Genomic DNA, 24,213 nt, shown 5'->3' with positions numbered 1-24,213 from the left:
CACCAAGATTATTAACAGGCATCCAACTTTTCTCCTTGCTTCCATCTCTCCTACGTGTCTGTCCTGTATCTATCTGTGGTTTTACATTAAACTATTTATGTATTATGCCCTACCCCAACTAGCAAACTTTCAGGGACTCGGGGTAAATCCAAACTCTCCAGTCTGTCATCTGAAACCTGAACATGTGGCCTCTGCCCAGAGGAGCTTTACCAACCGTCCTCACCTAATTCAAACACAAACACAGCTCTATTTACTCGCTCTTATTTTCATGCCTTCCCGCCTGCTGGAAGATCCCTTCACTTTCCCTCTTATATTTCACTATCCAAGTGCATTCCTGTATTGACTTCGTGTACACAATGAAGACTTGATTTCCTCATTTTTTTTTCCCTCTCAATTTTTGTAGCTCTTTTGGGCTAACCATCTCACTTATACATTGCCATGAATTGCTTTGTATTCTTAACATTTCATGGGAGTCTGTTCTCTCTTTTCAAATGGAGCATCAACTGCTTGGGGGCAGGCACCATGCTGCAGATACTTCCTGGATTTTAGGATTTTACGTGGTGAAATATGATACTGACATGATAGGTAAATCAATCAACACACCAAGACTTTCCACATAAATAAACCCATGGATCTGAAAACAGTCCTCCATTAGACCGTGGGGGTCTTGTCTTGTATTAAAAAATATATACGTACTCTTTTTACAGGTACGAAGGGAAATGCAAGGAGCAATGATAATGGTTGTGAACATCTATAGTTGACGCTCATTATTAGCAGATTCTGTTTTTGTGAATTTACCTGCTTGCTAAAATGTATTTATAATCCCAGAAGCAATATTCGTGGTTCTTTTACAGTCATTCGTGGCATGCCCAGGGCAGCAAAAAACTTGAATCACACAGGGCACATATTCCCACCTGAAGCTGAATGAGGCACACACTGCCTCTTTGCGCTGGCTCTCCTACTATAAAGTGTTCCTTTTTTGCAGTACATTTAATGCCATGTGTTTTGCATTTTTGCACTTTTTGTGGATGATTTTGCTGTTCAAGTGGCCTCCAGGTGGAGTGCTGAAGTGCTGGCCAGCTGTCCAGTGTCTCTAAGAGCAAGAAAGCTGTGATGTGCCTTACAAAGAAAATGATCATGGTGGAAAGGTCGCATTTTGGCATGAATTATAGTGCTGTTGGCTGCTGGTGGCTGCGAGCTCAGTGTTAATGAATCAACAATACATACAACACTATATACTACATAGTTATATTGTTCTATGTATAACAATGTATATAAGTTGCTTTAACCAGGAAGCACACATAAAACAAGGTTATATATTGATTGTGATGAAAATGTGTGTTCAGAGGCCTCCCGGGTATTTCCCCCAGGAGTGAGTGTTCAGTATAGGCTACTCCACTGTCAGGGCCGACGTCATGGAATTGACTCCTGCAAATAACAGGACTCGACTGAGTGCTCACTGCATGGCAGGCAGTTCTTCAAGGGCTTTTTCCCGTAATGTTGGCTACGATCCTTCCAACTACATGGGGAGACGCGCTGCTGTCATCTCTACCTACAGCCAGGGAAACCAACGCACGGACGGGCGAAAGTCATTTGTGGCAGTGAAGCTCTTGAGTTCAGGGCAGGTGGGTCCCAGAACTCAGGAGCTTCGCTGCAGCGCAGACTGCCATCCCGTCCCCACTAGGAACACTGGAAATAGAGGCTGTGTGGAGAAATAGGGAGCAGAACTGTAATTAGAGGCCAGAGGAAAAGGTCTCAAAGATGATGTCAAGATTTTATGCCTGAGAGACGGTGGCCTCTGTGGAAATGAACTCAGGAGAAAGAAGAAAAGCTCATTATCTAGAAAGTCTATTTTTAGATCGTATTCCTTATGTCATTATGAACAAAACATGAAGTCTCCGTTTGACTACTCTAATTTGAAGGTATGATCTTTATCGGTATTATTTTTAAGATGCTTGAACCAAAGTCTGAACACTTTGCTGAGTTCTTCACTAAACATTTTCTTTCCGGATCTAGCGAATGCTTAATAGTGTGAAATTCTCCTTGGGGGTCCTGAACTCTTTAAATATTTTAGATTTCTTCTGTCGGCTCTCTAGGAAGCTCATTTTGTTCTGAATCCCTTGAGAGCTCAGTCTTTTGGGCACTCACTGCATCACAATAAAATGCTGCCTAATTACCGCTGTCGTGGAATCCCAGAGGTGGGAGCATTTGTCTCCAGGCTATCACTGTGGATTTGAGCCTCTTCTCAGGCAGGAGCTAAACCCCTTCCTTATTTAAATCTCCAGGTCTTGTACCAGGAGTTCACGGGGACAAAATTGTTTCCAGTCTTGTGAGAGAACTGAGCAAATGAAACAATGCCTTGCAACTAGAGATGATTTCTAACTTGAACAGTTTAAGGGAATGTCCTTTCTCGTGGGGACTGGCCCTAAATGGAGATTCCCCCAAATCCGTTCCTTTTAATTATATTCTTCTTCATTTCTGGTATGAATGAGATCACACAGATGCTTCCAGAAGAGAATGGCTGAAGAAATTTTACTTCCTTTCCTATAAAGACATAAAATCAAGGGTTTAAATGGAGCTAAAATCTGGATTGTACCTGGATATTGGAGCCAAATAGCTAAGCCTATGTTTTTACTGGAAACTAAATACTTTTAATAAATCAGTATTCCTCATTTATATGTAGAAAGTACGTTTTCAGCTTTGGGTAACACTAATCAGATAGAAATGTTAATTTGCAAGTGTGTTTGCATCAGATTGAAGAAGCTAATCTAAATAATGCATGACTATTTCCTTATTATCGGTGGGAAAAATGATAGGATTGAAGTGTGCTTATCCTGAATAATTTTTTTTCTTTTAAGCTAAAGGAATTCAATGTTCTGATCACTGTGACGTAGACAAGTTACTGTGGAATGTTTTTGAGAAGCGGAATTTCGTGGAGGAACAGTGTTGGGGAAGGGGGGCTTTGCACTGCGCAGAATTCTCTGCTGTCACCATCCTTGCCCCATACCCCATGCTTTCCTTCAACAATGGCAGCTCACTCAGGAAGGAAGTGCCACATCCGTGATGGTGGGATTTTAGGAGCTTTGTGTCTCCAGACCAAGATCCAACTCCCAGGTCTCTTTCCCAGATGACCTCGGCTTATGTACATCGTTCCCTGGAACAAACGGAAGGACTGTTTAAAAGCCAAGTCCTTTTAAAGCTGAGCTCACTTTCAGCGGCCACGAAGACTCATAAACATTGTCTCTATAGCGGCAGCTCCCAACCTTAGTTGCATGTTAGAGTCACTTGGGGAACTTTTAAAACTACTGATGTCCTGACCCTCCTCATGTCCCACCCTCCAGACTAAAATTTCAGTTGTTCAGGGTTGAGCCTAGATATCTGTATTTTTCCTTCTCCAGGTGATTCTCACGCGCTGCCACACTGAGAATCACTGACCTAAAAGCGTTCTGAGAAGAAAGCTTTCCCCTCCCTCTGGCTGGCTGCTGGTACACTTTTAGAGAGAGCAGCGACAGGGGCGATGTAAAATGCAACATTAGCGAGCAGTTGGGATGAAAGTTGCCATCAAAGTAAAAAGATTAGAAATATTGATTTGGTTACAAAAGATTGCTACTACGACACCTGTACGTCACCATCTCCACTTGCACATTTACTGCCTGGCTTGCTCTTACAAGCACCCCACAAGGAAGAGAGGAAAGGTATTCTGACGTATGTTTTTTACAGGCTGGGAAACAAAGCTCAGAAAGGTTGATTACAGATTCAGGATCACACAGCTAAGCTGCTAGCAGGGTTAGGGTTAGAATCCAGGTTTCTGGCCATTGTTCCCTTGTAACAGATCGGTGTTACTGTAAATTAGAATCCCAAACATTTTAGTCCCTCACTCGCTATGCAATCATGAGTGTCGTTTAATCTCTCTGAACCTCAGTTTCTTCCTCTATGAAATGGGAGGTTGTACCTGTACCTACCTCACGGGGTTGCTCTGAGGAGCAAATTAGATAAAACACCTTGTAGACAATAGAAACTGGGTTCTAGGATTATAATATAAACTGTGGCTATGATTATTAACTAGAGGGAAAGAGCAGTGGTGTTGGAGGTCAGGCTATGTGTAATGTTGTTACCCAAGTCTTGGGACTTAAAATTAAACCCAGAGCATAAATTGTTACTTTCATAAAATGTTATCCTTCCTAATATAGTCTACATCTCTTTTTAGCCTGGATTATTAATTGCCAGCCAGGGTTGCAGAATTGACCTGAGCAGACTGGGCCTTCCAGGTCAAAGAAGTGTCTGATCGTGGAACAGTGAATCCGTTTGGGATTCACGCTCCCCTCCCCTGCTGCATTCCTGAGTTTTCCGGCTCATACAGGATCTGAAGCAGCTGTTGTGTGTGTGCTTATCCACCCTCGAAGTCAGTGGCAATGCTCTATCACCTCGGCTTGGCTTTCTGAGACTGTTTTGGAGGGGTCTGAATCTGTCACATGGGGAACTTGATTAGATTGTTTAAATGGCTCAGCCCTGGACTTCACTGCTCGAGGGTGGACTTGGGTTAGGGGAGAAATGCCTGAAGTTTCTCTCCTAAATAAGGAATCAGTTAAGAGCTGGGATGAAGTCAGTGAGTTTTTTAACCCCAGACTTAGAACTCTTTCATCATTCAACTCACTGTCAGTGAGACAGCTGATGCTACTTAGCTGCATATATAAAGGCACTCCTTATTTACAGATATGGGTCATTTTATACCTATTTTTTATTTAGCACTGTCAAGTACCACTGTATTTTTCACAATTCTCTCCAGCATAGCGTTCTCTGGCAGTAGATTTTCAATAAATGTTCTCAGTAACTTTGTTCTCTATGACATTCTTTCATTTACTTGTATAAGAAGCACTTATGAAGTTTTGACTTATGTCAGGCACTATAATGGGGCTGGAGATACAAAACTGTAAAGACTGTCCCTTTTCTCAAGGAATTTTGGTTCAATGGGAGACAGGTGATAGGGATTTGATACCTCTGAGGGTGGCAGGTATAGGGGCCCACAGTGGCCCATGGAAAGGGGACGGGAAGTCAATGTCCAAGCCAACACTCCAAGGGCAAAGGGGAGCCGGGGAGGTGAAGCTTATAACTGGGGAAGGCAGTTATAGGCAGAAGGAAGATGTATTTAGGTATGGAGGCAGGAGTATGAGGTGGCTGGAGAGTAGACAGGAAAGAAAGTCAAGCAAGGGGCCAGCCAGGACTAAGCCTGTAGGTCAGTGTTTTCCACGCTCATTAGTGGTTCATGAATTAAAAATTGATGCAATGGCACAGAGAATATCAGAGCACACAATATAGAGAGTAAGTTTTGGTTCATGAGACTTATGTATCACTTATAGATAAATGTTTGAGTGTCTGTGTGGGTGTATATATATGTGTATTTTTGTACTGAGTACAGAGATTAATAGTAAAAAATGCTTGTGATGGACTGCTGTAGGCTGAAAGAGCCATTGAAGAGTTTTAGCCAGAGGAATGACATGATAAGAAGACTTGTATTTTAGCCCAATCACTGTGACCATAGTATGTAGAATGAATTTGAGTGGTTGGAATGCAGCATGATGGAAAGTATTGGGGTAGCTATTTTGTACAATGAGGTAGAAGGCACAAGTTGAGAATGGCAGACAACAAGATAGAAGGTGCATGGGTTCCTGGTGGTTATGGAGCTGCCATACCTGCCTTAGACTGCCTATCTAGAGTTTTAAGTGAGAGATAAATAAACCTCTAGTCTTATTTAGGTCTCTGTTATTTGAGTCTGTAACAGTGGCTAACCAATATCCTTAACCATTGGAGCTGCCACTGCTGAGCAGACTCTAAGATGTCTTGGCAATTCTTGCCTTTCAGTATCCCCAACCTTATGTAATCTCCTCTCCTTGAGTATGGGTGGGACTTGGGTCCTATTTCTAACAAGCAAAATGTGGCATAGGGAATGGGATGTCATTGCCATGAATACTTAAGATTCTGACTTCCATCTTGATAGCAAGTATCACCCTTGCTGGCTTTGACATGTCAAGCTGGACTTTTGTGAGCTGCCCTACAGAGCGATTCATCTGGCATAGAATTCAGTCCAATGGCCAGCAAGGAGCTAACCCTTGCCAACAGCCGCATGAGCTTCCCTTTCCAGTTACACTCTCAGAGGAGATCCCATCCTTGGCCTATGAACATGATGCAGCCTCAAGAGACATGGAAGTGGAGAACCCAACTAAGCTGCGCCCAGATTCCTAGTCCAGAGAAACCATGAGAAAATAAATGCATGTGGCCTGTAAGTCTGCAGTCATTTGTTATGCAGCATCAGATAACTAATACACTGCCTAATTCCTATTTGTCTCCCTCTGTTTCCTTGGATTCAGCCTCCTATCCCCAGCTTGATGGCACTTATAGCTGATATCCATGTCAATCCAAATACACTTTCATACATTCAAAATCATCAGATCAGCAAAAATAAAAAAGGTTGCATAATTCTGAGATACAGTGAAGAAGGAATTCTTTCACTTGCTGTTGTGAGTATAGATTGATACAAGCACTTCAGGGAACAATTTGGTAACATCTAGGGAAATTGAAGACGCACAAGTTTTGCTACCCATCATTCTGCTCCTTGGCACCTACCTGACAACTTTCACACATGTGTAAAAGGAAATATCCAAGGGGTGACAGTCCATCTTAATTAGTAAAGGTTGGAAACAAACAATATCCACAAGTGAGAGATGGGTGAACAGTGTTATACTGCTATTACAATTAAAATGAATCAACTAAACCTACATTTATCAACATGGATAAACCTCAGGAACACATGGCGGACAAAAAAGGGAATCTCAAGAAAATGCATCGTGTAATAACATTTATATAAAGCTTGAGGATATGCAAGGCAAAATGATATAATGCTCAGAATATGGGAATATATAGCAAAAGTAAAAACATGTACCTGAAAAATAACATCAACATCAGGATGTAGTGGGTACTAGGCATTTGTTTTACAACTCCTTAATTCTTTGTGTGTTTGAAATGTTAAAAAACACTCATGGTTATCTGTCACAAAGGCATAAATCCTGGCACAGATCAAGGAATAGACATTGCAAAACTTATATGATTGCTGCTCTTTCTTTATTTCATCTGAACTTCACTTGTGGATAGTAGGAAAAGGAAAACTAGCGAGGTGGGGAAAGTTCAGAGATGAGTTTGACTCTATAATTTACCTCAGGAAAGCCATATTTTAATCCTAATCCAGTCTTGCAGGAACAGCCATTTCTTTTAATCCTGATCAATATTGTAGGGCAGAAACTTTTGATTAGATCATTCCATGAAGATGTGATGGCCCAGTTGTGGGTGTGGCCTTTTGATTAAATGGAGATGTGACTCACCCATTCAAGGCGGGTCTTGATTAGTTTACTGGAGTCCTCTAAAAGAGGAAACATTTTGGAGAGCGCTCAGAATAGAGCCGATACAGATGCTGAACAGCAGAAATGACAGAGCCCACACAGCCAGAGACTATGGAGACGAAGAAAGAAAACATCCTGAGAAGCTGTTTGAAACCAGAAGCCAAAGACCCCCGCCGATGCCAGCCATGTGCTTTCCTAGCTGACAGGTACTCCAGATCCATCAGCCTTTCTTGAATTAAGGTATCTTCCCTGAATGCCTTAGTTTGGACGTACAGGCTTAGAACTGTAAACTTGCAATTGCATCCCCTTTTAAAAACTGTCTCATTTCTGGTATATTTCATTCTGGCAGCTTAACAAACTAGAATTCTTTATTTCAGTTGGTAGTTGTGGTAATGGAGTTATGTACCCCTGAAAAGACCATGTTCTTTTAATCTTTTAATTTTAAGTGTGGGTGCAGACTTATTGTGGGTGGGACCTTTTGATTAGGTTATTTCAATGGAGATGTGACACATCTCATTCGGGGTGGATCTTTATGCTGTTGCTGGAGTCCTTTATAAGAGGATAAAACACATACAGAAGCGAAGAGATGAAATTCAGAGAAGCTGAGAGAAGGAGTCACTGAGACCAGAAGCTGAAAGCAAAGAAACCCAGGAGAGAAGGACCAGCAGGTGCTGGCCATGTGCCTTCCTATGTGACAGAGCTGTCCTGGCTGCCAGCAGCCTGTCTACAGAGTCCAGGTATCGTCTTGCTGATGCCTTGAGTTGGACATTTTCACAGCCTAAGAACTGTAAATTGTTAGTTAATAAATCCCCATTGTAAAAGCTGACCCATTTCTGGTATATTGCATTTCAGCAGCTTTACCAAACCAAAAGAGTAGTGAAGATTTTCTTGAATCTTGAAATTCAAAAAAAAACTTGAAAAAGGAGCTTGAGAAAGGAGTGAGTCAGACTAGTGAGCAGAAGAATATCAGAGAGAAAAATAGGACGATGGATAGCTTGCTTGGGATGATTTACGTAGGCCAACACTTAAGATTCTGGAGCATGTATGCACGCAAGAAGACCTACACTGTATCAGAGAGACAAGAAAGAGGAAAAGAAATGGAATTTATCCCCCAAACTCATCACCCTCTATTCACTTATAAGGAAAGCCACACAAAAAACAGGAAAAGAAAAGATTCCAGGGCTGGGAGGGGCCCTCTCCAGGGGCTTGTGTCTTTTTAGAGGAGGAAAGCAGCAGTACTGTTCCTTTTTCACTCAGATTTGGAATATTCTGTGGTTGGGGCTGCTTGGCATCACACTGCCTTCCACGACTAGAAAACCTGATCACACGCTGTTTTTCCTCTCTGATGTGCCACCTGCTTTGTAACATGCTTCTGCTTCACTAGAAGATACTCTGAGTGCCAATATTTGCCTGAGTAAGTCACATTGGTTACACGTTTCTCTACTAACTGTAAGGTCCTGAGACAGGTGAAAGAAGAAGAGTGGCTAACGCATTAGCAACCTGCAACGTAAATCTGACAGCTTACCACTACTCGTGGAAAACACTATTACCCCAGATATTATAGAGGATGATACATTCATTCGTTGAATCTTGTACCCACAACTTTCCAGGGTGTTACAAATCTGTTAACAGCCTGGGGTTCCTGTTCATATTTCTAAATTAGAATAAAGAAATTAAAAATCATAAGGAGAATCCCTATAGATTACTGCCAAGAGGTTTTGTATTTACTTTGGCATATATAAGAAATATTTTGAATTCCTAAAATGTGTAGCAGTTCTTTTCATTAGGAATATGTGACTGAGGCTAGCCTAATCATGCTGGTCTTTAAAGAAAGTTTCCCTTCTAATGGGAGAACTGAAGCCCAAGCACAGTCAATGTGAGAATAAAATAGGGCAAAAGACTATATTACCTCCCTATATTACCTGAAGAACACAGAGACACAATCGCCACCCTGAGAGTCTAACTTTTCAATCCTTCCCTTCTACTGCCCGAGGTCCGCTTCACTTTCTGAGGACTCTGGTGCTCTCTTTATCATCGCCTTTAGCTTCTACCCACATCCTAAGAAGGAATGAAAAATGTATCAAGTAAAACAGCTGCATTTCCATATGTCTAAAGAGGTCAAGTTCCAGATGAGGCTTGGGGTTCTGGGCAAGTGTACAGACGACTGCCGTTCCTCAGTGGTGGCCCTCCAGGCCAGGCCTGTGGACTGACAGCAGCAGCTACCGTAGTGGACTGGGTCCTGGTTCTTCACCCCTGGGATCTGGAGCACCTCAACATGTTAGCAAGGGCCTCTTGGTGCTGTTTATTTAAGACCACCCCTCCCCACTCCTCTTAACCTTTCTAACTGACACCCACAGTAAGCAACAGACTTTACTTCACACCCCAGTACACGCATTTTCATTAGAAAAGAAAGAAACCAGAGTAAGAACTTCAACAGAGAGAATTTAGCTTAGGGAGTTAATTAAAGATGCTGGAACACTGAAAAATTAAAAAGGAAACATTGAGGTAATACATTAAGTAATAAAGGCAAGAAGCAGCTACCACCTCTAGGGCTGGAGATTAAAGAGAGGAGAGGAGGTCTGGGTCATCAGAAGCTTGGAGGAGAGGCCCCGGGGAGCTGAGACCACACTTCTGACCGTGACTGCTGTTGGTACCTCTGGAGCTTGAGGGGGCCCAGCAGAGCTGCGACTCAGACATCTGAGAGGGGCCTGGATACTGGAACTCTGGGGCAGAGGCGGGGAGCATGAGGAAGCTGGTTCTGGAAATGCCAAAAGAAGGCCAGTGTTGGGGCAATGCTGTCTGGAACGGTACATCAACAGGAAGGAGCCAGTCCTTGTCCCCTCCTCCATCAGGACAAAGCAGAGAAGAGAAGGGGAAGCATCGAAGCTGGAAGACAATAACTGAATACCTGCCATGTGATACGGCAATACTTGACCCCAACTGTGAGCGTTTGACACCCTCTGAATTTCATTTCCTATTGCCTTCCATTCAGCCCTACATTCCTACTTTCATTTATCCTGGCACATTTTAAAAATAAAAAACCTGGAAGAGACTCACCAAGTTGATTTCATGATCCAGTAGTTGGTTTTGGCCCACAAGGTAGAGAAACTTGGCTCTAGGAGATATTCAAGGACAGTGGTGACTTGGATTGGGACTCACAGCTACTTACCTCCCCAACAGCTTCCAGAGCAACAGGGACTTAGAGGAGCTGCCTTCCTAGGTGCCCACCCACTGAATACATGCGGTGGTCCACACTGTTCCAGAGGTCTCCAGGGTATTTACATTGAGAGGCTTCAAATGTCCTGGATAGCACCACAAGGAGAGCTCCATGAGAGAGGAGGTTTTGCTAAGAGCCCATAAATCAAAAATAATTGTTGTGTCCTTATTATGAATAAGGTATTATGACTGTTCTGAGAAATACCCAGAAATGCATATCAGAGGAGCTTGAAATCTAGTGAGAAGAAAAGCAAAAGCCAATGAGAAAATCATAAATGATTGTCTAACTAGGCAGTACAGTTAGCTCTGAGTGACGACGGCAGGAAATTTTGTGAGTACAGAGCAGGGTGATTTGACTGCAAACAGGAATGGTCTGGAAAGGTTTCAGGTAAAGGTTGCGGTGTGAGTTAGATGGGGCTAGGGGATGGTACCCCAAATGGAGAAAAATTAGGAGTAACAGAACAAGGTAAGGAAGTTCAGTGGATGCTTGGGGCAGGACCGGGACTTGGAGATCAAACCAGCAAAGGAAATCTGAGTGTCAACCAGAGGTGGGAGCTGAAACTCTGGAAATGGATAGAGTGCAGAGATGAAGTCCTGGGAATCATGTCCTCATTTTAGGAGCAGGAAGAAGAGCCAGTGAATAAATCGCTAAAGTGGTAGTCAGAAAGCTCTAACCAGAAACAAGGGGCGCTGGTCAGCAAAGTCAAATGCTACAGAGTCGAGAAGCCTGAGACCTGGGGAGGTACCTCTGGCTTTGAACTCAGTGCACTAAGTCTCTTTAGGGAGGGTGGTAGGTCTTGATCACACTGCCTGATGTATAGATTAATCTGTGTTTGCTTGGAGCTCTAGCTTTTGGACCTGCCTGCGTGTTTATCAGTTGAACTGGTCCACGGTATCTGGTGGAAATGATAAACTACAGTTTATTGTCAGTCGTCCTGATTTCCCAGCTGTCCCTAGCCAGGCCTGGCATTTGGCGGCTGTGCTTCAGTGGCTTGTGGTCTTCTTTCAGAGACCGTTCTCCTTCAACTTAAGGCAAAGCAGCTGTTTCCTTTCATTGCTGTCATCTATTTGCCTCAGGTGGCTTGTTCTGCTGAGCCGACTCTCGGGAATCCTTGCCTCAAAATCTGAGGAGGGCTGTGTATTGGGATGTTGCATTTGGAGACTGCATGGCTGCAGCCTGCACTACGACCCTGGCCAGCTGCGTTGCAAACACCAGCGCCTGGCTGCAAGGGAAACTAGATGAGGGAGAGAGGGATCCGGTGAACGTGTTGTCCCTACGAGAAAACATGTGTTCAGCTGATGGCACCTCAGCATCATCTTCTCCATGAGTAAAGGAGAATCTATTTATATGCTCATTATATATGCAGAGTGGCCAGACTGCCATAGGTGTCAGGCCCAGGTGTGGCTTCTGGAAGGATGGATGTCATTATTGCTTGATACTGATTGTTTTGGACATGATTGTTTGAATGCTGTCATTTCTTCCTATCACAATTTCTCGACATTTCTCACTAGAATATGACAGGGTCAGTAATTTTCTTTTCCTATTTACTTCAATCTGTAGGTCTTACTTTCCTCATTTGTAAAATCTGGTGACTTGGCCTAGAATATCCCTGTGATCTCTACAGCTCTAATGATAACATATTCAAAGTTCCTTTTTGAGGTAAATTTAAATAAAGTGAACCGTGTATATCTTAAGGGTACCCCTCCGTGAGTTTTGATAAGTGGGTGTAACCCAAACCCTTAGCCAATTATAGAACTCTCCCACCACAACAGAAAATTCCCTTCTCAATTAAACCCGTCCCCACCCCCAGGCAACCACTATTCCGACTTTTATCAGCATGGGTTAAAAAACTAATATTTATAAGCTATTGCTAAAAGCCAGCCTTTGTTTTTAGAGCTGCGTTTATTTCACACGAGAACTGGAGATAAAGACGCTCTCCATTTTGCAGATGAGAACACTGAGGACCAGAGCGCGTTACCCGGTTACCGCCCGCTGCTAAAGCGGCCGGAGAACGAGTTGCTGGGATCTGGAAGTCCTTAACCTCCCAAGTCGGGAGCAATCACTGCCGCTGACAAGTCCTGAAACCCCCCGACCACCCCCAAAGGCCGGAGGCATCACCACTTATTAAACGATTCGTTTCCCTCCCGCTCCTCCGGGAGAGAGCAGGAAGGAGGCCGAAGACTGCAGATTCTCTTTGGTGAAAAAGACGCCCAGGGTTTGGTCCTCAAGGGAGGCCACCGGGGGAGAGCGCGGAGTGGGGGGGGAAAGGGCGCGGGATGAGGGGGGGAGCGCGGGGTAGGGCACGGGATGAGGGGGGAGCGCGGGGTGAGGGGGAGGGCGCGGGGTGAGGGGGGAGCGCGAGGTAGGGGGGTAGGGCGCGGGATGGGGGTAGGGTGCGGGATAGGGGTAGGGCGCGGGGTAGGGGGGTAGGGCGCGGGATGGGGGTAGGGCGCGGGGTGAGGGGGTAGGGCGCGGGGTGAGGGGGTAGGGCGCGGGGTGGGGGTAGGGCGCGGGGTGGGAGGTGGGAGGGGGCAGGGCGCGGGGTGGGCAGCGGTGGGGAACGGGAGGCAGGGCGGGAACCGGTGAGGGGGGCGGGGTTCTGAGGTGGAAGGGCTGGGCGGGGTGGGGCGCCTCGGGCCTCCGGCGCCGCGGGATCCTCAGGGACCAGAGCCGGCCTCCCCCGCCCCCTCCGCCTCCCCCCGCGCTGGCTGCCCAGGCCCCTCCCCGGAGCTGACTCACGGCCCCGCGCGCCCCGCCCGCGGCTGCCATGGTAACCTTACGCCGCCGCCGCCTCACGCACGTCGCGAACTAACGGACTCGGCGGCGGCCTGTGCCCCACCCCCACCCCGCCGCCCCGGGCCGCCGCGCCACCGGCCTGCCGACCCCGGCACCCAGGTACGGCCTCGCACGGGCGCGGGCGCGGGCGCGAGCGGGCAGCGGGCGGGGTCCCGAAGCCGGCAGCCCCGCCTGTCCCCCGCCGCGGCCGCTCCTCGCAGTCCGGGACCCCGGGAGGGGGGCGCGGTCGCGCCGGTCGCGGGGCATGCCGGGAGCTGTAGTCCAGCGGCTGCTCGCGCCCGCGGCCTGGGCCCAGGGCCGGGACCGGCGGACTACAAAGCCCGGCGGCCCCGACCCCCGCGGAGGGCCGGCCGCCTGGGAGCGGCCCGGGAGAAAGGAAATCTCTCTTTGTCCTGAGGGGCTCGTGGGGTTCGCGGAGCTGGGCGCTGCGCTGGGAGAGGGGAGTGGAGGTGAGCCTGCGGCTTCCCGGCCGCCGCCCGGTGCTGCCCGGTGCTGCCCGGTGCTGCCCGCGGGGCAGAGCCGTAGGTAGGTCCCGCCGTCGGCGCGAGGCCGGGAACCACGTTTCAGCGGCTCATCGCCTCTCCTGCAGCTGACCGGGCTTAGTCGTGTTTATGCCACAGTGGCTCGGAGCTGGTGGGCTGTGGAACCCTTCGTTAAAAATTGCCCCGCGGGCAGTGGTGCTCAAAGGTTGAGTAGATGCAAATGAAAGGTCGGTCTCCTCGCTGTGCGGTGGGAACGGTGTTTTTGCCGTCGGAATGTTTGCATCTGATTAGGGCTTGGGGTTGTCAAATGAGCCCCCGCCTGCCCCCCAGCAGCATGATCACTGTTTGCACACTTTGATTCCATTTCTTAGGAAGATTCCTTCAGGTCCAGATGACTAGTAATTTCTAAAGCACAGACTTTTCCCCCCTTTCTTAGCAGTGGCTAGTAATTATTTTCTTGGATCATTCTAGTGTTTTTCACAATTTCTCAGGATCATGTTTTAAGAATGAAAAATGTCACCTCTGTTTTATGTGCTCTGGAACATTGAATCCCTAGAGTCGGCTCAGGGCAAATTGAGAAAACCTGCCTTGGTCATACTTTAAAAATTGTTAAGTAGGTACATCCTAGAAAATTGGTATTTAATGTAGTACGTTGGGAAATTGTTGACAGTGTTATATGTTTTTTTTTTTTTTTTTTTTTTTGTGGTTGGTTTTAGGAACAGGGAAACAAGAGGCCAGGAATACTGGAAAATTATTTTTCTCTCAATTAAAATGGACCTGACCTCTTTAAGTGGCAATTTTGTACAAGAGGGAAAAGTAGGTTTAGTAAGGCCGTTAGAAAAAGAAATTAAGGCCTAAGATTATAGTGCAGTGATTTGAACTATTTATTCACGCACAGTTTGTTCAGGGCATGCTACGAGCTGCAGGTTATGCGGGTGGTGGGAATAAAGGGATGAAGAGAAGATGGCTGTGTTCTGATGGCGAGTTGTGCCATTACTGTAGTGGGGTGTGTCCAAAAGAGGGAATAAAAAGTAATATAATAGTAACATCTATTGAATGCTTACCCTGTGGCACTGTGCCGAGTATTTTCTATGCAGCTCCTTGTTTAATCGTTGTGAAATAGCTACTGTTACTTAGAGATGAGGCAACTGAGGCTTGGAGGATCCCTTGCCCCAAATGGCAGCTGGTAGGTAGGGCACGAATCAGAATTTGAACCCAGGTGTGTCTAACTCTAGGATCATGATCACAACCCCGGATATCATTCTCCCTAATTGGTAGAAAGGAGGTCAGGGGAGGTCTCCAGTATGATGTGACACTTGACTTGCATCGAGGAAGCTGAGTAAGCTTTCACTGGGAGAAGATGAGAGCCCTCATTCTACCCATGTGGTGCAACATGAAAAAAGGGTGGATTTGAGCATCTCTACTTTGTATTCGCAACCGTAGACAGTTGTGTTTGGCTGAACCCAAGTACTTGCAGGGTAGTGGGCGAGGCTGGGCCCTAGTTCTTTTTTGAATATGAGGACATAGTTGAAGACTTTCATAGAGTGGGGATATCATCAGGTTTGCATTTGAGAAAGGTCCCGCCAGTTCCAGTGTGGAGAACGGACAGAGGAGAGGAAAGATTGGAGTGGTGGTAGAGAGTCAATTTTAGGGAAAAAAAAAAGTCCAGGAGGGAAATGAAGAGGGTCTGAACCAAGCAGGTGGAATGGAAAGAAGAGATGGATTTGAGAAATGTTTAAGAGGTAAAATAATAGTTTGAGTTTGGGGGGCTAGAGAGATTTGGAACCCTAAGACAAATGATTCCTAGTTTCTGGCTAGTGTTGCTGACAGGATAGTGAAACCGTGGAGATGAGCAGGAGCAGATTTTTGTTGGGGTGAAAGGTGAAGCTAAATTAGTTTAGTTTTGAGTATGTGTTCAAGGCGCCTGTGGGATATTTGGCAGGGAGGGATATACAACGTGCACTTGAGTCTGGATTGAGGTGAGAAGTCCCGTGGGGAGGGAGGTTTGCGTATATCAAAGGAGTTGAAATTACAGAAGAGAATGGATCGTTCGCATGGGAGGAATGTGAAGACATAAGAAAGAGGTTTCAATATGGAACTCTTGGGTAGCAGCATCGTTGTAAGGTGAAGGTGTGTGTGTGTTTGAGGGAGGGCTCATGTTTGAGAAATGTGGGAAAAGAGCCCACATAGAGACTGCAGAGTCAGGAGGCAGAGGGTAAGAACTGGGAGAGCAGTTGCATCGCACACAACGAAGGAGAGGGAAGTACGAAGCAGGGCATGACCCATGGTAGCAGGTGTTTTGGAGAGGGCAAGTGGGGTAAAGATTGAGAAGTGTCCAAAAAGGAAGACGCGAAAACAGCAGCTACTTTAAAACACTTAAGAAAATATTTGAACATATACAGAAGAATAAAAAATAGAGTAACGAGACCCTGTGTACCCATCACCTGACTTCAAGAATGAACACAGCCAATTTTGTTTCATCTGAGAAAGGGAAAAAAAAGTGAGAGTGGTCATGGGTGTAGGTGTTTATAGGTTGATCATGCAAAACTGGGAGAGTTCAGAGCTTATATGATGGTCTCTAAGAGGTGGATTGGAATAAAAGTCATCTGATAAGAAATTTAGTTTAGGAAAAGAGAATGGTATTGATTTGAAATAGTCACTGTGGATGGGAAACTGAGATAAGACAAATAATGGGTTCATTGAGGGTCCCAGCAGGTATGAAAAATCAGTGATTTCAGTGACAGCAAAACTAAGATTGTATTATTTTTCTCCTTGAATTTTGATGGGTGTTTCTAAGGGAAAGCTTAAAATCTTGAGGATATCCTAATATGTTACTGAAGAGTGGAGAAACTAGACCAATAACTTATGATTGGATCATTTCTTAATAACTTTAGATTTATCCATTTAACAGATAATTCTTATCTATTTTGTGGAAACATAACATTAAAACTAGAAATGCCCTCCCAAATCTTTCAAATCGATACTTTATACTTTATTTGTTGAACATTTTAGTGGTATTCTTTCATAGAAAACGTTTCTCCAAGTATCATTTACTGATGCAGTTTAGTGAAAGTAGTCAGACAAGTCTCTTGTCTGATTCTAGAACTGCCTCTTACTAGCTGTGTAATCATGGACAAGTGTCCAAACCTTTACCTGTATCTCAAAGTAGATATTAATCTTTATGGTCTATTTTACATGACTGTTGGGGAGATAAAGCAGTTTCATGGAGGTGCACTCTAGGTGTTCAGTACCTGGGAGTTTTTCTCTTTCCCTTCTCCTTCTTCTCTATGATTGTAGCAGGACAGAAGGTTCTGTTTATGTGAGGTCATGTTCTGTAACTTTACCAGACCGTAGTAAGTAGGTAATCAGGAAGCAGTTACATTACAAAATTATGACTTAATCTGTTTAAGGGTTCGTCAATTATTCTTTTAAATAAGCCTTCCTTAAATGCTATAAAATGTTATTTTATAGACCATTAAATAGCTTAACTTGTCTTTGCTTTTTTTATGGTGAGAGATTTTAATATATGTTTCTTAGAAACTAGTAGAACATCCATATAAATCTTTGCTTTTTTTGAAGTTTCATTTTCAAATAAAACAAGAAGTTCTACTAGATGAATTGAAATCCCAACAGTTCTGAAGTTCTTCATTTCTCTATTTTATTTCATTTCTGGATTGATATATATTATGATTTCACTATTTCAGATCCTCATTTCTGGAGATAAATATTGTACTTTTGTGTTTATGTCACTGTGCTTGCTGTCTGTTCTGGAGGAGCATCTGTTTGTAAATGAAGACATATGTATGTGTGTGTACGTACACATTCTAATCTACTCTGCATTATTATTACTGTTTTTTTTTGCTCTTCATTATTTTAAACTTCTCTCCGTTGATAACTATACTTAAATATGGTAGACTTAGTAAATTTATGCCATAGACTACCTAGTAAAAGTCAGGGATAAAAGGTTATTGGCTGGTTAAATTCAAGGCATACATTGTGAGTGGAGTAGTTGTTTAATCTCCACTGGATGCCTTCTAATTTTTTTTTTGTTTTTGCTAGGTTTGGTTTGATTATGGTCCTGTTTGAAAGTGTGAGGATGGAGTAAATGATCTTTTAAGTCCTTTTCGAACTCTATCATTCTGTCCATTAGTAATTGTTGATCAAAAGCTCCTATTAAGCAGCCTGTTAAAAATGAGCTTTAGGTTGAAATCTTTATTTTTTCTAATTTTCTTTTGGTATGAAGATACTTTTATTAAACACTTTTTTGTGGCTTTTAATCATGTTGAAGGATTGTGTTTGTTCCCTTTATATTTATTATTTATTTATTTTAGAGCATTGTAGGTTTACAGAAAAATCCTGCAGGAAGTACTTGAATTTCCCCTAGTATTAACCTTTTGCATGAGTGTGGCACATTTTTTATAATTAATGAACCAATATTATTATAGTTATATTGCTCAAAGTTCATAGTTTACATGAGGGTTCGCTCTTTATATTTGTGATGGGTGATGTCGTGTGTCAGCTTTACTAGGTTATGGTGCTCTGTTACTAGGTCAAGCTAGCACCGTCCTGACTGCTATTCTGACGGTATTTTGTTGATGTACATGATCAGTAAGCGGCTTGCATCTGTGGCTGATTACATCTACAATAAGAAGGGAGATGGCCTTTAGCAGGAAGGGATGTCTCATCTAATCTGTTGAAGGCCTTAAAGGGAGAACTGAGGATTTAACCAGTCAGAATGAGCACTTTCCACCTCCACTTCATCCATCTATCTTTTCCTGGGGAATTCATCAAAACCTTCAGTGGAGGTCCTAAATTGAGGCTTATCCTACAGAATTTGGATTTACAAATCCCCACGGTTGTATGAACCAATTCCGATTATAACTCTCTTAGTATTTAAATACATATAAGATAAATTTATGTATATCCTGTGGGTTCTGTTTGTCTGGAGAACCACGACTAACAATGTACACAATGTTGTACGCTTGTGTTTTTTGTTTTTTTTAAAAAATTTTATTGTGGTAACATAAATACAACATAAAATTCCCCGTTTTAACCTCTTTTTTTTTTTTTTTTTTTTTTTTTTTAAAGGAAAGACAGAGAGAAGGAAGAAAGGGAAACATCTTTAAACATTTTCTGGTTTTATTGTATTCTGTTTCTCCGTTTTTGTTACATGGGCTGGGGCCGGGAATCGAACCGAGGTCCTCCGGCATAGCAGGCAAGCACTTTGCCCGCTGAGCCACCGCGGCCCGCCCCGTTTTAACCTCTTTTAAGTCTACAGTTCAGTGGTAGTAATTACATTTACAGTGTTGTGCTACCATCAGCACCATCCATTACCAAAACTTCCCATTGCCCCAGATAGCTCTGTATGAATTAAGCATTACCCACCATTGCCCACCGCTCCCCACCCCATTCTAATTTCTGACTATACATTTGCATAGTTTAATTCTTTCATATAAGTGAGATCATGTATTTGTCCTTTTGTGTTTGGCTTATTTTATTCAACATGTTGTCTTCAAGGTTCATTCACATTGTAGCCTGCATCAGAACTTCGTTCCTAATTTAACTGAATACTATTTATTGTTTACATACATCACATTTTGTTTCTTCATTCCTCTGTTGCTGGACACTTGGGTTGCTTTCACTTTTTGGCTGTTGTGAATAATGCTGCTGTAGACATCGGTGTGCAGATATCTCTTTGAGTCCCTGATTTCAGTTCTTTGGGATGTATATATACCTAGAAATGGGAATGCTGGTGCATATGGTAATTCTATATTTTTGGCTTTGTTCCTGCCAGGAGCCTTATTTAGAACTGATGAGTGAATAAACAAATGTCAGGGATCCATGTAATGAGAGATTACGCAGCAGTAAAAAAAGAATGAGTTACTGATAAGTGTAGCAACACAGTTGAATCTGAAAAGCATTATTCTAAATGAAGGAAGTCAGTCATCAGAGTACATGCTATATTATTCTATTTATGTCACATTCTGTAGTGACATAAATTATAGTGATAAAGCAAACAGAAGAATGTGAGGTGGGAGTGGGGATTGACTGGAAAGTGGCAGGAAGGGATCTTCTGGGTGATGGAAATGTTCTGTCTTGTTTTAGTGGTGGTTATGTAGTTTTACACATTTTTCAAAACTCAGCAAATTGTAGACTTAAACTTAGTCAGTTGAGGGTGGGCTGCAGTGGCTCAGCAGGCAGAGTTCTCACCTGTCATGCTGGAGACCTGGGTTTGATTCCTGGTGCCTGCCCGTGCAAAGGGAAAAAAAAGTCAATTGAATGGTATAAAAATTACTCTTCAGTAAATTTGAATTAGAAAGCATGCAAAACCAACGATTGTGTAAGAAGTCAGAATAGTGATGACCCTAGAGGAGAAGACACTGCCTGGGAGGGGACACGAGGAAGTATTTTGGGTATAGGAAATGCTTTGCACCTCACTGTGGGTGTTACCTGGATGTGAACAATGCAAAAATTCATTGAACTCTACACTTACAATTTGTATGCTTTGTATAAGTTACATGTCTCAAACGTCAAAGAAGGGAGAAGAAAAACTTCTAGAAAGGGTTGAAATAAATAGTTGAGAACAATTTTAGGAAAGTAGAACTAAAGGACAAAGAGATGGAAAACAGTAGAGAAGACGTAAGAAAATTAGAGGATGAATATAGAGTATTCCATGTCTGAGTTAAAGGTGTTCCAGAAAGAGTGCACAGAAAAAAAGAAAAGGAATCAACAGAACAATTCAGAAAATTTCTTAAAATTGAAAGAGGTTAATTTCCAGTTTAAGAACCCATGAAGAGTCCAAATAGACCGTTCCAAAGTACATCATTGAAAATTTTAGAAAACTGGTAACAGAGAATATCCTGTAAGCTTCTAGAAAAGGGGTGGGGGAAACAGGTGAAATATTAAAGGATTAAGAGTCTGAATGACTTCAGCCTTCTTCTTAAGTTAAGATTGAAACTTAGAAGGCAATAGAGCAATGTCTTCAAAATTCTGAAAGAAAATGATTGCTGAACTAGGATTCTATACCCAGCCAAACTATGATTGAAGTTTGAGGATAGAATAAAGACATTTTCAGGACATGCACAGTAAAAAAAAAATTACCTCCCATCTGTGGAAGTATGTGCTCCACGAATATAAGAGAATAAACCAAGAAACAGAAGGATGTGATATGAGAAAAAGGATTCAACGTGGAAGAGGCAGAGGAACTCCTCAGGATGAAGGGAGAAACCAAGTTGAACAACCTTGGAAAACAGAGATATATCTCCCTTTGGAGCAAAGTGTAGGCATGCAAATTGCCCAGTATAATAGATTTGGGTTCCCTAAGCTTAGGATGTCCTCCTATAATGCAACCTTCTGAGAGCTTTCAGTTTTCACATTAAATATAACGTTAGCTATAGTTCTTTCGCAGATGGTGTTTACTAGGTTGAGGAAGTCCTCTTGTATTCTTAGTTTTCTGAGAGTTCTTTATCATGAATGGCATTGCATTTTGTCAAATGCTTTTTACTTTTGAGATGATCATCATATGATACTTCATTTTCTGTTTCTTAGTAGTATGTTGATGGACTTTTTAAATATGAATTTTCATTTTTTTATTTGCACAATGGGGATGACATGATATTTTACTGGCCCTTGGAGGTAGCAGTTTCGAGATTTTTCATTTTCATTGTGGTGACATATATATATATATAGAACATTATTTCCCATTAACTGCTTATAAGTATATATATATAACTCAGCAGTATTGCATTCATAATGTTGCTACACCATTACCACCATCCATTATCAAATGTTTGCAAAGTTTCTGTTTCCTAAGCAGAAATCTGTAGTGATTAAGTAGTTACTGCTCATCTCCCAGCCCCGCCTCACCCCTTGTGCTCTGTTAGACTTTAGAGTTTTAAAATAGTTGATTCAGGTAGTTCCTGCTGGTTCAATAGTGGTTTTGTGGAGGGACTGATTCCTAGGAGCTCCTACTCTGCCATTTCAGTCCTCTGTGTGGGTTTATTTTTTTGAACACTTGATTAGATTTCATTGATTTTTATGTCTGTCCTTGTGCCAGTACCACAGTGTTTTGATTATGGTAGCTTTGTAGTAAGTTTTAAAATTTGGAAATGTGAGTCTTCCAATTTTTTTCTTCTTTTCAAGATTGTTTTGGTGCCTCAGGACCTCTTGTACCTCCACATGAATTTGATGATTTATTCTTCTGTTTCTGCAAAAAGGGCTGTGTTAATTTTGTTTGGGATTGTGTTAACTCTGTAAATCACTTTGGGTAGTATTGACAATAATATTGTCTTTCAGTCCATGAGCACAGAATGTCTTTTCATTTATTTAGGTCTGCTTTGTTTCAGCGATGTTTTTAGTTTTCCATGTATAAGTCATTTACCTGTGTTTTAGTTTCCCTGTGACTAGAACGAATTCCTTACAATGGGATGGCTTGAAGAACAGGAAGTTACTGGCTTACGGTTTTGTGATCAAGACGAGTCCTGTTTTGAAGTGTCAGCAAGGTGGAGCTCTGGGCTGATGGCCACAGTCCTTGGCCCTGGGCCCTTTTCTGTCCCATGGTGATGTACATGACCGCATCTTCTTCTTTCTCGTCTGGAATCTGTTGACTTCCAGCCTCGGGTTGCTTCCTGTGGCTTCTCCTTGTGGCCTTCTCTGAAAGACCTCCATAGTGGGAATAGGACCCATCCTCATTCACTTGGCCACACCTTAGCTAAGAATAACCTGCTCACAAGTTATGTTTGCAAGGGTTCACATGCATAGGAATAAATTAAGGTTAAGAACATGTTTTCTGAGGTACTACCGCAGCAACCAAAAGAATGAAATGTCTAGGAGTAAATTTAGCCAAGATTGTTTTGGTGGCTTGGAGTTATGTACCTCAGAAAAACATATTCTTAAATTTAATCCATTCCCATGGTTGTGAACCCATTGTAAGTAGGACCTTTTGATGAGGTCACTTCAGTTAAGGTGTGGCCCACCACAGTCAGGATGGGTCTTAATCCTGTTCCTGGAGTCCTTTATAAGAGAATGAAATTCAGACAGACAGAAAGTCACAGGAAGCAAGATGCTGAAAGGGAACCCAGAAGAGAACAGGAGTTGCCGCCATGTGCCTGACCGTGCTGTGTGACAGAGGAGCCACGGCCCATAGGCAGCCAGACCAGAGCCCCATAGTTGTTGGGGAGAAAACATCACCTTGATGATGACTTGATTTGGTCATTTCCCTGATTTCAGAAATGTGAGCAAATAAATTCACATTGTTTAAGCCTACCCATTTCATGGGATTTACTTCAGCAGCCTAGGAAACTAAAACCGTTGCTATTGTAAATGGAATTGATTTCTTAATTTCCCTTTTGATTGTTCACTGTTGGTGTATAGAAACACCACTGAGTTTTGGTTGGAACTTGTACCCTGCTACTTTGCTGATGTTGACATTAGCTCTGGTAGCTTTTTTGTAGATTCTTCAGGACTTTATATAGGATCATGTCATCTGTGAATAGAGAGAGTTTTACTTCTTTCTTCCCAGTTTGTTTTATTTCTTTTTCTTGCCTAATTGCTCTGGCTAGAACTTCCAGTTCAGTGTTCAATAGCTGTGGTGAAAGTGGCATTATATTGACTGGTCTTTGACTATAAACCACCTTTAATTCTGAGGGATAAACCTCACTTGGTTAGAAGGTATTATATTTTTTTTTATGTATTACTGGAGTTGATTTGGTTAAGCTTATGTACTGATTTTTGCATCTATATTTTTATATAATTTTCTTTTTTCATAATGTCTTTGGTTTTGTTTTAGGGTAATACTGACTTCATAATATGATAAAGTAGAAACTGCCTCTTGTACTTTTTGGGAGAGTTGTAGAATTGGTTTTATTTCTTACTTAAGTGCTTGGTAGAATTTATTAGTTAAGCCATTTGTATCTACAGTGACATTTTGTGGGAATATTTTAAATTACAAATGTAATTTATTAAATAAATATATTCAAATTACAAATGTAATTTATTGGTTAATATAGGGCTGTTCAGGCTAAGTACTGCATTTCTTCTTTAGTAAACTTTGATATATTATGGCTTTCATAGACTCTGTCTTACATAATGCCTTTTTTTTTTGCCTATTAATATCTGTAAGGTTTGTAGTGATATTCTCTCTTTCATTCGTGATTTTGGTAATTTGTGTTTTTTTCTCTTTCCTGGTTACTCTGACTGGAGGTTTCTCAATGTTAGTGCTATTTCTAGAGAACAGCATTTGGCTACATTGAATTTCTGTGTTTTCCTGTGTTCTGTTTCCTTGTTTTTTGCTCTATAATCTTCTTCCTTCTGATTCTCTTTGGTTGGA

The 24,213-nt window shown here is 42.7% G+C and overlaps 1 protein-coding gene across 6 annotated transcripts in view; it reads left to right on the top strand.

Moving 5' to 3' along the window:
- Positions 1 to 13,403: 13,403 nt before the first annotated feature.
- KATNAL1 (katanin catalytic subunit A1 like 1) overlaps positions 13,404 to 24,213 on the top strand; it is a 139,255-nt gene continuing 128,445 nt past the window's right edge. For 4 of the 6 annotated variants that reach the window (XR_013174793.1, XM_077158954.1, XM_077158958.1 and 1 more), the window contains exon 1: positions 13,404 to 13,503. The gene's annotated coding sequence lies outside the window, so the exon portion shown is untranslated. Of the gene's footprint in view, positions 13,504 to 13,716; positions 13,930 to 24,213 lie in introns of those variants that run through there. The other 2 variants (XM_077158957.1, XM_077158955.1) reach the window with 2 other exon arrangements.

Source organism: Tamandua tetradactyla, chromosome 4, assembly GCF_023851605.1.
Source record: "Tamandua tetradactyla isolate mTamTet1 chromosome 4, mTamTet1.pri, whole genome shotgun sequence".
Classification (NCBI taxonomy): domain Eukaryota; kingdom Metazoa; phylum Chordata; class Mammalia; order Pilosa; family Myrmecophagidae; genus Tamandua; species Tamandua tetradactyla.
Note: the sequence above shows the minus strand (reverse complement) of the source record. Positions and strands in the feature narration are given on the sequence as shown.